Below are 15,000 nucleotides of genomic sequence, written 5' to 3' on the forward strand. Positions count from 1 at the left end.
ATCAAAGTACTTGTAACCATTTCTGTATATTCAATCTAGTAATAATTGATATATCGACCACATGTTAAACACTTTACACAATGCAAATTATTAGTCTAGATGTTCTTCAAGACACTAGTGTTCAGCTTAAAGAGACATGTAAAGGCTTCACTAGGGTAATCAGGGTAAAGTCAGGGTAATTAGGCAAGTCATTGTATAACTGTGGTTTGTTCTGGAGACAATCCAACACTAATATTGCTGAAGGGGTGATTAATATTGAGCTTAAAATGGCTTTTATAAAAATAAAACAAATAAGACTTTCTGCAGAAGAACAAATATTACTGTTTTTTCCAATTGTTCACACACATTTTCTGTAAGCAGGTCTCATATTGTCAGATCTCTACACACAAACCACAAAACACACACACACACATTGGACAAAACTCTTCAATTCTTCTGCAAAATGAAACTCTACGTTCAAAACAGTGTGATTTCTTCTCAAAATGGCATTTTGTTTACAAATGACACACAAGCCATCACATCAATAGACATTTATAAGAACAGTTGCACACTGATGTGCTGAATGTAAAACACTATGAACACTTCTTCTCCATTCATCATAATGACCTACTGTCAGCCTTATTCTGTTCAGTGTTACACTTACTACAGACATACATAAGCCTTCATAAGTGCACTAAAATATTACAGAATATTGTTTTATACAAAACAAACAAATACCAAATACATTTGACTGTATTTTCCCCACAAAAACTGTGTACACAGTGTTCATCCCAACCAACACAAAGTTGCACATAACATGGTCCACATACCTTCAACAGAAGTATTTACTGAATACAGTTACAGTCAAGAAATAAAATAAAATAAAAGCAGCTATACTGCATCCTCTTTTCTGTTTTGTTCTGGCCAAGTAGCAAGGTAATCGTCACCTCGCATGGCGAATCCAGCCATGAGAAGCATCAACTGCTATAGCTTGGAGAAGGGTATACATGTGTGTGTGTGTGTGTGTGTGTGTGTGTGTGTGGATTTCGGTCACACACTTTACATCTCCAGGCAGAAAAAAAAAATCTTCAACAGGTTTGAGGAATGGAGAATATGGAGGGAGATAAACCACTAAAAACATGTGTGGGCAGTGAACCAGTTACGAACCAGATGAGCTCTGATTTCTAAATTACAATTCTGTGTGACAGACAGCTGTTTACTCATGTGATGAGTTAGTATGCTGAGTAGGACAACTGACTTTACAATTGTGAATGACAGTGTGTTCCTTGTGAAAACAAGAGATTTTCCGCATGAAAACTGTGTAAAATGCAGAGAATTGTGTGTTGTGTTTTGAAAAAAGTGATTTAAATCTGCAATTTGAGTGTAAAGCAGGAATTGTGCTTGTAGTTTAGCAGAATTGGTTCAGGGGGTTGGTGCACATCAGTTACATGTAGGGATGTGACGGTATCAGAATTTCACGGTATGGTAATACCTCGGTATGAATGTAACGGTACAGTTTATTGAATAATTTACAGGAAAAACAAAACTAATGAAAAGACTCGAAAAAAGTGCCAAAAGTGTTTATTTACGTTAGCACTGAACATATCAATGACACAAATCAGCCATCTATCTGTAAGCTTCCAAACAGGAACTTCAATTTTTCAATTTTAATAACAAAAAACTATAAAACCATGTAAAAAAATAAAGTTTCAATTTAGTTTTGTTGAAAACTCATCACATTCAACATTTAATCACTCACTCACTCAGATAGAGATGGGTTTTTAAGGAAAATGATCATATAACTATAATCTGGTGAAAGCTGGGATGTCTGGGCATGTCCCCTGCAACAGAAAATAAACCCCTCCCATTTGGGACTGAGGTTTCTGAGACAGAGAGATATGATTTAGCCAAGGTTGACAGCAGTGGGTAACGGTCTGCATTGTCTTTCCCCCACTTGAGAGGACAAGTCATGAGTGAGATAGAGGTCTCTGTACGGTACAAGTCAATGTCTGCATCAATCTAACAAGTGTGCTGTGTTCTGCAGTCCCCATGACTGTTATTAGTCGTGATCCCTGACTTATATTTCACCACAGTCTGGCAGTGCCTGCATACTGTTTTTGTCCTTGTCACCTTTTCTCCTTTTTCGTATCTTTTTAGAGAGAAACCGAAATGCTTCCACACATCTGCTTTAAACCCCGCTTTAGGTTTGATCATCTCCAGCTCTTGTTCTTCCCTGCAGCACACTCCATTTCTGCATTACTGGATCTGTAGCGACAGCAGACCGCAAAGCATGATGGCCACGCCTGGGCTGATGGGAACTGTAGTTCCCGCTACCTCCCGTTCACTTCATTCGCCTGAGCAAACTTTTCTCAGAAATGTAGTTTTATTGAGTCATGCGCCTACGCTAATATTGAAAACAATTACTATTGCGGTATGACGGAATTTACAATATTGTTACATCCCTAGTTACATGTTGTAGAAACTGTGTCTGTAGTACAAGTAATTGTGTGTAAACAACTAAGAAAAACTGTAAAGGAAATACTGTGAAAAATTCCTGAATCTGTTCAACATCATTTGGGAAATACTGGAAAAAGCAGAAATAATTGACCTCAACTGCATATAATAGTAATTCTGAAGTCATTAAAGCATCCAGGAAGAATAAAATATTACAATCTTTACCAAATATTGAATAAGTGATACTGACTCTAAGCTTCTGAATGGTGTAGTAGTGTATAAATGCTGGTGGCGCGGTGGTGTCACACTGACCTCACAGCATGAAAATCACTGGTTCAAGCCTCGGCAGGGTCAGTTGGTGTTTCTGTGTGGAGTTTGCATGTTCTCCCCGTGTTGGCGTGGGTTTCCTCTGGGCGCTCCGGTTACCCCCACAGTCCAAACACATGCGCTATAGGGGAACTGATCAACTAAACTGGCCGTAGTGCATGAGTGTGTGTGTATGGGTGCTTCCCAGTGTTGGGTTGCAGATGGAAAAATTACATTTTAAAATATATATTTAAATAGAATATTTTTAATAATTGCATATGGAGGAATGAACATGAATCATGTAATATAAATATATTAATCATTCTTTAACACCAATGCTTTATTTAAATTCTTAAATGTGCTGTGTGGTGTACTGTTATATGCCCTTATAATGTAATTGCGTATTCACTCCACTAGAGGGCCACCTTGGTTTAACTTCGGGGGTGCTGAAGAGTCAGTGAGTGAGACTGAAGTGCATGTGATAATTAAACGTGGGAGTTACTCGTGTTCTGTTAATAAATGTGTTTCTGAATTATACCTCTCCGTGTAAGCTGTCTATATAACACACAGCACAAGGAGGAAACACTACATGGTGTCAGAAGAGAGTTGTTTTACGGACTCAAGCCTGCAGTTGACAGCAAATTGATGAAGAACGTGAACTCATCCTGACTAAAGTAAGTCTGCCATAGTGAAAAACAAACATGGATCAGTTCAGATTACCACCTCCATTAGTCCTGTCTGGCAATACAGGTGAAAACTGGAGAAGATGGATACAGCGGTTCAACATTTATATGACTGCTACAGGATCAGACTCAAAAACTGAAAAGGTAAAGATTGCCATTCTGCTTCATGCTTTAGGAGAGGAGGCATTAGAAGTATATAACTCACTGTCTGTTGAGCTAGAAGGGGAAAATGAAACAATGCAAGATATAGTAACTGCAATGGAGAAGTATTGCTTACCAAGAAAGAACATTGTTTTCGAAAGGCACCAGTTCTGGGCTTACCCCATGCTTGATGCGATTAACATCGATAAGTATGTCACAGAACTAAAACAAAAGAGTAAGGACTGTGAGTTTGGCTCAACAGAATCTGACATGATAAGAGACAAGATTGTGTTCAGTATCAGTGATCAGCGTTTAAAGGAGAGGCTACTAAGAGAAACAAACTTGACCCTTGAAAAAACTGTGGACATATGCAGAGCGGCAGAGGCAGCAAAAACACAGATTCAAGCAATGGGGGAGCAGAGTAAAACTGTTCACGCCATTAAGAAGAAGACAAAAGATGTAAAACAGAACAAAATATTTGAAAGAAAGTCATTTCAACAGCAAAAAACAGTAACATTCACTTGCAAAAAGTGTGGAAAATCTCACCTTCCACGACAGTGTCCGGCCTATGGCGCAACATGTCATGCTTGTGGCAAATCCAACCACTTTGCCTCAGTGTGCATGTCTCAACAAAAAGACACAAAGCCTAAACACAATAGAAATGTCATGGTTGACTCATTATTCATTGGATCAGTGGAACTAAATCAGACAAGTGGATCAGTACAGAACGCATGGCACACAGATGTAAACATTGGAAATGTGACAGTGAAGTTCAAACTGGACTCTGGGGCTGAAGCCAACATAATACCTCTGAACATTTTTCAATCTCTGCACAAAACAGCGATGTTGCAACCAACTTCAACTATGCTTGTGGCCTATGGTGGAACAAAATTAAAGCCGGAAGGTGTGGCCAACCTTCAGTGTGTCACACCCAAAGTGCAAGCATGCTTACCCTTTTACATCACCAGACACTCATCCATTCCAATACTTGGTAAGGAAGCATGTGAAAGGATGCAACTGCTGAAAAGAATTGAGACTGTTGTAATTAAGCATTATACCTCCAAAGAGGAGCTGATTGCACAACATCCAACAGTCTTTGAAGGGCTTGGTCAGTTTCCGGGTGAACACCACATTCATGTTGATCCGGAAGCAATCCCAGTCATACATGGCTGTAGAAAAATTCCCTTAGCAGTGCTGGGCAAACTAAAGGATACACTAGATCAGCTGTTGCAAGCAGATGTTATAGCACCAGTCACCCAGCCCACTCCTTGGGTCAACAGCCTTGTTATAACTGAAAAAAAGAATGGGTCATTACGAGTGTGCCTGGATCCTCGTGACCTTAATAAAGCTATCCTTCGTCAACATTTCTCTATTCCAACTACTGAAGATGTTCTGTGTAGGCTTTCAGGAAAGACAATTTTCTCCATTTTTGATGAAAAGGACGGCTACTGGCAAGTCACACTTGATAAAGAATCTTCACTACTATGCACGTTTAACACGCCATGGGGTAGATATAGATTCAAACGACTGCCGTTTGGTGTCAAATCTGCTAGTGAAGTTTTCCAGCAGTACAACAATGAAGTGTTTGGAGACATAGAAGGTGTACACATTGTAGCAGATGATATGATTGTTGCTGCTGCTACAGAACAAGAACATGATGTCATTGTTGCTGAAATTATGCAGAGAGCAGAACAACACAACGTGAAATTCAACCCCGACAAGATCCAGTTCAAGGTGAACAATGTACATTTCATGGGCCACGTGATAACTCCACAAGGTGTAAAAGCAGATGAAGGCAAGATACAGGCAGTAGTAAGCATGCCAGCACCTGAGGACAGACAAGCACTGCAGCGTCTTTTGGGCATGATTCGATATCTCGCACCATTTATCAGAGGTGAGGCAACACTGACGGCCCCTCTTAGACAGCTGTTAAGAAAGGACATTGTGTTCCAGTGGCAACCAGAACATGACGAGGCCCTGTCTGCACTCAAGACAGCACTAACCAACACACCAGTTCTCAGGTACTATGACCCCAACACAGCAGTCACCATACAGACAGACGCATCCAAAGATGGCTTAGGATCATGTCTGCTGCAGGAGGGGCAGCCAATAGCATATGCATCTCGGGCATTAACAGATACAGAAAAGAACTATGCCCAGATTGAAAAGGAGCTGCTGGCGATAGTTTTCTCGACCAAAAAGTTCCATCAGTATGTTTATGGACGCAGTGTGAATGTTCAATCTGACCATAAACCATTAGAGGCTATTTTCAAGAAGCCACTGAGCAAAGCACCAGCGAGACTCCAGCGTATGCTTTTACAGCTACAAAAATATGACCTCATAGTCCAATATACGCCTGGTAAGGACATGCTAATTGCCGATACATTGTCACGTGCTTTCACTGAGGGCCAACAAACAAGCACAGATGAGCTCAGTGATGAACGGGTCGTATACTCGCTTGAAGCAACAGAGGCTCTCAGTGAGGAAATGCTGAAGCAGCTTACAGATGCTACAGCAAAGGACAACACACTCCAGCTGCTAGTGAAAACACAAAAGACAGGATGGCCGACACACAGAAAGAAACTTGATCCCTCTATTCATCAGTTTTGGCCTGTCAGACACACTGTTGCCATGCATGATGGCATATTACTGGTATCAGGTAGAATACTGATTCCCGAGTCGATGAGAACAGAGATGTTGCAGAAACTACATGTCTCACACCAAGGAATGCAGCGCACAAAGGCACATGCCAGAAAATGTCTGTATTGGCCCGGAATGACCAAACATATAGAGCAGATGGTTGAGATGTGTCCAACGTGCCAACAGTTTCAGCCAAGGAATCAGAAAGAGCCACTCATCTCTCATGAAATCCCAGAGCTTCCCTGGTTAAAAGTAGCTGCTGACATCTTCGAAATCAGAGGTCAGTCATTTCTTTTGATTGTTGACTACATGTCAAAGTTTCCTGAGGTGATGAACATCAATGACAAGACAGCACGCACTGTAATTGAAAAAATGAAAACAGTATATGCAAGACATGGCATTCCAAAAGAGCTGGTGTGCGATCACGTACCCTTCGCCAGTTATGAAATGAAGAAATTCGCTGCAGAGTGGGGCATTAAGGTGACACACTCAAGTCCAGCCTATCCTCAATCCAACGGGTTGGCGGAAAGAACAATTAAAACTGTCAAACACGTCCTGAAAAAAGCAGAACAATCAGGAGTGGATCATCACCTTGCTCTTCTCTCGTTGAGAAATACCCCTATCACTGGCACATCCTATTCACCAGCTCAAGTTCTGATGGGAAGAGTCTTAAGGAGCACCTTACCAGTGTCTAGTGAAGTCCTGCGACCAGCTACTCCCAAAGGTGTTCACCAGGAGCTCCAAACCCTGCAAAAGAAGCAAGCGTGCCACTACAATGTAGGAGCAAAAACCATGTCAAAATTGAATGCCGGAAATACTGTACACATTGAAACAAACAGAGGGTGGCAGCCAGGTCTCATTGTTTCAAAAAGAAATGAGCCAAGGTCATACAATGTTGTCAATGAAGCAGGACAACAGTTTCGCCGCAACAGACGCCACCTGAGGAAAACAAATCACAAGTTCAGAGAAACATTGGATCCTGTGGATGAGACCCACAATGATACACATGCTCACATCCCAGGGGCACAAGAAGTGACAAATTCGTCTGTAGAGTGTCTGCCAGATCGACCTTTACATAACAGCAGTACCACAACCACCAGGAGTGGTCGGGTTGTGAAAGTTCCTGTGAGGTTTCAGGACTACTGTATGAACTGAATACATATGTTTGCCTAGTAATAGAGTAAACTTTGCTATAAATAAGAAAAATGTCCTTGTTATATGGACTGTAAGTTTAGCATTCAGTGTTTATATATCTTGTTTAAAGCTTGCATTGTTTACTGTGAAAAAAGGGGGATGTGGTGTACTGTTATATGCCCTTATAATGTAATTGCGTATTCACTCCACTAGAGGGCCACCTTGGTTTAACTTCGGGGGTGCTGAAGAGTCAGTGAGTGAGACTGAAGTGCATGTGATAATTAAACGTGGGAGTTACTCGTGTTCTGTTAATAAATGTGTTTCTGAATTATACCTCTCCGTGTAAGCTGTCTATATAACACACAGCACAAGGAGGAAACACTACATGCTGTATTTGGGCTAAATGTTAGTTTTACGCTTAGTTTGTGCATGATGAAGATCAGAAAGCTATTTATTGAGTTCTTTTTTGGGGGTAACTCAAGTCAGTGATTATTATAACTGGGCTTTTCCACAAACAGACTAGTAACAATTGTTTTTATTCATTTGACATTTTCAAGATGAGCTGTTTTTCCACCAAAGATGAAAACAGATTAAAGTAACAACATTGTTTTTATTGTTTTTTCAATATTTTTGTTATTTTTAAATAATTTAATTTAAAATATTTGCTGAAATACCTTTAAAAACAAACCAAATCAATCGACAAAAATATGTTTAAGCTTTATAGATGTAGCTTTCCGCAGGCATTCTGTTTATTAATCAATGTAAAGATTAAAAACAATATTACATTAGTACATCTACAAACATGTTTCTGACTGTGTGTGTGATGATCAATAAATGTGCATCAAGTAACAGACAACAGTAACAATCTGGTGCGTTTATTTGCATCATTTTAAATGACACTTGTGTAAAGTAGATTACTGTAGAACTGCATTTACATCATGCAGACAGAAAAACACACAGAGAAGATAATAAAGTCGCTCAGCAACATTATAACTGATAAACTTATAATAAAATCCCAGCTGACCCTTCAGTAAATCAGACCTTATAAAACACTTTAAAATCCTCTGAGTTTAAAAGTATAGCACTACAAGCTCATTGGAAATATGTGAAAATGTTTTTTGTGAAACAACAAAAACTAAAATGAAACAGATTTGACTGCAGATTCTGTGTAAAATTAAAGCAGTATGATGCCAACTTTAGTTCCTTTTCACACTAATGACATTTGCAGGGATATTATTGACAAATCTGGCCATCTGAAACATGCAATGCAAATGATTGCAGATTTGCAATGTAAAACAGCGCCCTCTGGTGGATTTGTCACCTGGAACGTACAACATGTACCCTAAACAAAGTTTAAGGATTGCAAACATTTAGACCTTGCTCTCTAGTGGATTTGTCATCTGAAATGTACAAAATGTACCCATGTATTTTAGGATCACAAAAATGTAGACAGCGCCCTCTAGTGGATTTGTCATCTGAAATGTTCAAAACACATCCTAATTAATGCATTTCAGATTTATGGAAATGTACACAGCGCCCTCTAGTGGATTTGTCATCTAAAACGTACAATATGTATCCTATGTAATGCACTGTATTTCAAGATTGAAAAAATGTAGTCAGCGCCCTCTAGTGGATTTGTCTCCTGAAATGTACAAAACATACTCTAAGTAACATGTTTCAGGACTGCAAAAATGTAGATATCACTCTAGTAAATTTGTTGTCTAAATGTACAAAATGTACCCAATGTAATGTATTTCAGGGTTGCAAAAATGTAGACAGCGCCCTCTAGTGGATTTGTAATCTGAAACATACTGCATGTACCCTAAATAACATATTTTAGGGTTGCAAAAACTGTAGATAATACCCTCTGGTGAATGTGTCATCTGAAACATGTAACAAAACAAACCCTAATTAATATATTTAGCAAAAATGTAGTCAACGCCCTCTGGTGGATTTGTCACCTGAAGCGTACAATGTGTACCCTAAATAACATTTCAGGATTGAAAAAATGTAGATATCGCCCTCTAGTGGATTTATCATCTGAAATGTACACAATGTACCCTAAATAACACATTTTAGAGTTGCAAATATCCAGAAAGTGTCCTCTAGTGGATTTGCCTTCAGAAATGTGCAACAAAACATACACTAAGTAATGTATTTCAGATTTCCAAAATGTAGACGGTGCCCTCTAGTGGAGTTTGTCACCTGAAGCGTACAATATGTACCCTGAATAACATATTTTAGGATTGAAAAAATGTAGATATTGCTCTCTAGAGGATTTGTCATGTGATATGTACAAAACGTACCCTAAGTAACATATTGTAGAATAGCAAAAATGTAGACAGTGCCCTCTAGTGGATTTGACATCTGAAACGTGTTACCAAATGGACATTAAGTAACTTATTTTAGATTTCCAATATGTAGACAGCGCCGTCTAGTACATTTTTTCCTTTAAAATGTACAAAACATACCCTAAGTAACATGATTAAAAAAGGTAGATATCCCTTTCTAGTGGATTTGTTGTCTGAAATGTACAAAACATACCCAATGTAATGTATTTTGGGATCACAAAAATGTAGACAGTGCCCTCTAGTAAATTTGTGATCTGACACTTGTGACAAAGCATACATTAAGTTATGTATTTTAGATTTGAAAAATGTAAATGTTGCCCTCTATTGGATTTGTCATCTGACATGTACAATATGTACCCTTAGTAATATATTTTAGGATTGAAAAATGTAGATAATGCTCTAGTGGATTTGTCGTATAATATGTACAAAACATACCCTCAGTAACATATTTCAAGATCACAAAAATGTAGACAGCACCGTCTAGTGGATTTGACATCTGAAATGTACAACAAAATTCATCCTTAATAACATTTCTGAATTACAAAATTGTAGACAGCGCCCTCTAGTGGATTTGTGATCTGAAACGTGTGACAAAGTATGCATTAAGTTATGTATTTCAGACTGCAAAAATGTAATTATTGTTCTCATGTGCATTTGTCACCTGAAACGTTCACAATGTACCCTAAATAACATATTTCAGAATCACCAGTATCCAGAGTGCCCTCTAGTAGATTTGTCATCTGAAAAGTACAATATGTACCCTAAGTGAAATATTCCAGGGTTGCAAAAATGTAGACAGCGCCCTCTAGTGGATTTGTTGTCTGAAATGTGCAACAAAACACAGCCTAATTAACATATTTCAGATTTGCATTAATGTAGACAGCGTCCTCTAGTGGACTTGTTCAGCAAATTGTGCTCAGAGCAATTCGTTTTGCAGTCTAAAGCCTGGTTTATAATTCTGCGTGAACCACAGCGCATGCAACGCGCGTAGCCCTGCATTCATACTTCTGCGTTTTTGTCGCTCTGCAATAACTCTTCTGAAACGCTAGTGGGCAGTGAGGTGTTAATGTTCCTCTGTGTCGAGTTTCTTTGCTGGTGTTTTGCTTTTCCTGAACTCTTCCTGAATGTAAAAGTTGCTCAAACTCGCTCATTTTGAGGCAGGAACCGGCGGACGTGCAACAACTTTAACTATGAGGTAAACACAAAGCAAAACTTTCCATCCGGAGCTCCTTCAGGGGACTCCATACTTGTAAACACTCGCTCCATCGGGCTCGCACAGCTCTTGGCCCCGCCCACACTTGTCAGCGTTACTAAACCAACCAATCACAGAGCTTGTGCTATGCATCGTTGGGACGTGTAGTTAAATTTTTTGAGAGGTGCGCGTCAACGACGGCCACGGCGTAGGGTTATGCGTCAACGCTGTAGCATACGCATGCGCTTGATGCAGAAGTATAAATCAACCTTAAGACACGCATTTCCTATAAGCCTGGACTGAAAAATGTGGAATAATTTCAGAAAGATTTTCCTGTTTTTTATTTCAGTGACTAAGAAAAGCGTCTCAATTTTAACGTAATATCTGAATATACAATGCTATATAGTCAGTCAATATAACGCCCACATCAATAATCTGACTCAATCAGCAAACTGTACTGAAGATCTCAGAGGCGGTGTTAGTGTTGTTTACTGGCCTGAAGCCAGTGGCGTAGCGGACGGGCCCGCAGGGCACGCACCGCGGGGGGGCCCCGCGTGATTAGGGGACCCCGCGTCGTCGTGATTTTCAATAATTAAAAATCCACCGGCGAACGCAATAATCAAACTCTTGGGAACAACTGTGGTCGGAACCAAAGTTCACAGGTCTGTGTTCTCTGAACATCTCTCAAGCGGTGGACTACTTCATTCTGATTGCTTGCCGCCAATGTTGCCAACTTAGCGACTTTGTCACTAGATTTAGCGACTTTTCAGACCCCCTTAGCGACAAATCTAGCGACTTTTTTGTGTGTTATTGGAGATTTTTTTTTTGTAGAATGTCATTTGTCCATACTGTACCGTCCCTACTCTTCTCAACGAGCTGCGTGTGACGCCGCCGGCCCCTCCCCCGCCTCACAGCACTGACAGACGCCCCAGTCAGTCCTCTACAGCAGCCTCTCCCACCTGCAGCTCGAGAGCAGATCACCCCTCTGCGTACCGACGACAAATGATTTAGCACAGGCAGTGTGAAGGTATTCCCCTTGTACAGTCAAACCGATCTACTTCTACTTTATTTTAACAATTTAATTGGACCGTTCATTCTTTTCTTGTTCACAATCACAGATATTAGTGACAGTTTCTGAACTTGTCTGAGTTTATTCCATATGAGAGATTACTGCACATTCACTACACATCTATACTGACATACTGTATTCAAACAGCAATACATTTAGTTAAATAAACATGCGTATATAAAGTGTAGTGCAATTATAAATACCCCTTTATTAACCATAGGCTGTTAAACAAACAGAAACGGTAGAACTTGATGACGTCAGTGATATGCAAATTGACGTATGACGTATCCCCCCCCCCCCTTCATCAGGGGGCCCCGTCAGCGATCCCTGCAGGGGGGCCTCTGCATTTTGCGCTACGCCACTGCCTGAAGCTTCATATAAACACACACGATCATCTCCATCAGCAGTTATTCATCTACAGTCATCATTATATTACTGTTCTCTTTAATGCAGCCCTTAAAAATGCTTAATGTCATTACAAACTCAAAGAGTGTAAAAATATCTGTCATACAAACTTCAAGAGCTCAGCAAATTAATGCTTATGAAAAATCTATATAATCCAGAAATCAAGTTCTGCCCTTTATCACTTCAAACCTGAGAGATTATACTTTTGTCAAAACTTAGTAAAAAAAAAAAAAATATATATATATATATATATACACACGGTTAAAGACAACATTATTAGCCGCTCTGTGGAATAATTTTAATTACTATCTTTTTAATAACATTTAATACCTGATTTCTTTTATGTAATATTTTACTAGCCATTTTGCAAGATACTTGTATTCAGCTTATATTTGTTATTGTGTTCAGCACTTTTTTCTAGGTATGCACAGTATTGTAGCGGCAATATTGACATATATATATATATACACATACATAAATATATATATATATATATATATATATATATATATATATACATACACATACATAAATATATATATACATACACACACACACACACACACACACACACACACACATATATATATATATATATATATATATATATATATATATATATATATATATGATTTATTTAAACACAATTGACCCTGGGCGAAGCAGTGGCGCAGTAGGTAGTGCTGTCGCCTCACAGCAAGAAGGTCACTGGGTCGCTGGTTTGAGCCTCGGCTCAGTTGGCGTTTCTGTGTGGAGTTTGCATGTTCTCCCTGCGTTCGCGTGTTTTTCCTCCGGTTTCCCCCAGTTTAAAGACATGTGGTACAGGTGAATTGGGTAGGCTAAATTATGAGTGTGTGCGGGTGTTTCCCAGAGATGGGTTGCAGCTGGAAGGGCATCTGTTGCGTAAAAAGTTGCTGGATAAGTTGGCGGTTCATTCCGCTGTGGCGACCCCGGATTATTAAAGGGACTAATCTGACAAGAAAATGATTGAATGAATTGACCCTTCGCTAAGCCCTGCCCTCCTTAGTTACCGTTGCTTCACCTGTCAAGCTTTCGTGCCTGGCACATCTAATACAATGTGTATGCGCCGGTGTCAGACATTGCCAGGAATATAATTAGTAGTAATTAGTGCAAAACTAATTCTTCAGCCAATCATGGGCCCCTTTCTTCCGTGGGCCCTGGGCCTTCAGCCCTACCTAGTCCTTAAACTAATCCGGCCCTGTGCATGCTTTAGTCTTTTGTTTCACAAGCTGCGTGTTCGAGTCTTGTTTTACGTGAGCACATGGCTTGTGTTGACTCTGTGTCATGTGACCTCCTGTCTATTGTCGAGTCACAGTCTCCTTGTTAACCCATTATTTATGTATTCAGTTCACCTGTTTGTTTGTTAATTCTTTCTCTTTATAGTCTCCTCATGTCGGCTGTCCTGTGCCAGTTCGTCTCACGTCATTATTCCAGTCGAGTCTTGTCTGTCCTGTTGTGTCCAGCCCAGTCAGGTTAGTTTGTTTAGTTGTATGTTAATGTTTTCCCCCTCTGGGTTGTTTTTGTTGCCCTTTTGTTTTGTTTTATAATTAATTCCTCCTTTCCTGAAACGTGACAATAATGGTATTTTGATTTTGGTTAATGTTTAGTATGTTGCTTGTTTTATGTGTGGCAGCAGTCGGACAGAAAATAATAGTTGGCAATACATTTCAGAGATAATCGTAATAATAAATCTGATTCATAATGCGCTTTTCATTAACTTACAGCTCTACAACATTCATTTTCTTTAAGGCGTAGTCCCTTTATACATGTGGGGTTGCCACTGGAGAATGAACCTATTTCAGCATATGTTTTACACAGTGAATGCCATTCCAGCTGCAACCCAGTACTGGGAAACACACATACACACACTCATACACTACAGCCAGTTTAGTTCATTAATTCCCCTATAGTGCATGTGTTTGGACTGTGGGGGAAACCGGAGCACCCGGAGGAAACCCTCGCTAACACGGGGAGAACATGCAAACTCCACACAGAAACACCAACTGACCCAGCCGAGACTCAAACCAGCGACCTTCTTCGCTTAAAAAAGTGTTGCATACAGAACTGTTGCAAACAATTTATTTGTGTTGAATTTAAACAAACAAATTAAGTTTATCAATGTTGAACTTAATTTGTTTGTTCAAATTCAACACAAATAAATTGGTTACAACCACGTAACGTAGTAAAATTGAGTAAATCCAAGGAATCATTTTTGAATAATTTTTTTCAGTGTTGCTGTGAGGCGATCGTGCTACCCACTGTGCCACCGGGATGCCCTTAATTTTAAACGTGCATAGTAAAATCCCTTAATAATAATCAGTAAAAACAATAATATACAATAAATAAAGTGCATCCCTATTGGTTTCTTAAGGGGGCTAATAATATTGACCTTATCAGTTATTACATTTAGAATACACGTCTTCAGGTCAGTAAAGTGCTGCAGTTGTGCATCAGTGTTTTCATTGGTCATTCAGTCCTCCAGTCAGCCAATCAGACAACAGAACAGCAGCATCACCATGGTTACACTCAACTGGTGTTGATGTTGTTGTGTATCCACAGTCAGCCAATCAGAGCCCAGAACAGCAGTATCACCATGGTTGCGGTCAGCTGTTGATGATGTTGCGC

At 39.6% G+C, this 15,000-nt stretch overlaps 1 protein-coding gene across 1 annotated transcript in view; it reads right to left on the reverse strand.

Moving 5' to 3' along the window:
• Window positions 1–13,754: 13,754 nt before the first annotated feature.
• LOC100332639 (protein APCDD1-like) overlaps window positions 13,755–15,000 on the reverse strand; it is a 47,954-nt gene continuing 46,708 nt past the window's right edge. Inside the window, exon 5 of the mRNA XM_021468389.3 lies at window positions 13,755–15,000. This exon is cut by the window's right edge and continues 1,542 nt beyond it. The gene's annotated coding sequence lies outside the window, so the exon portion shown is untranslated.

The sequence above is a fragment of the Danio rerio genome, chromosome 2, assembly GCF_049306965.1.
Source record: "Danio rerio strain Tuebingen ecotype United States chromosome 2, GRCz12tu, whole genome shotgun sequence".
NCBI lineage: Eukaryota > Metazoa > Chordata > Actinopteri > Cypriniformes > Danionidae > Danio > Danio rerio.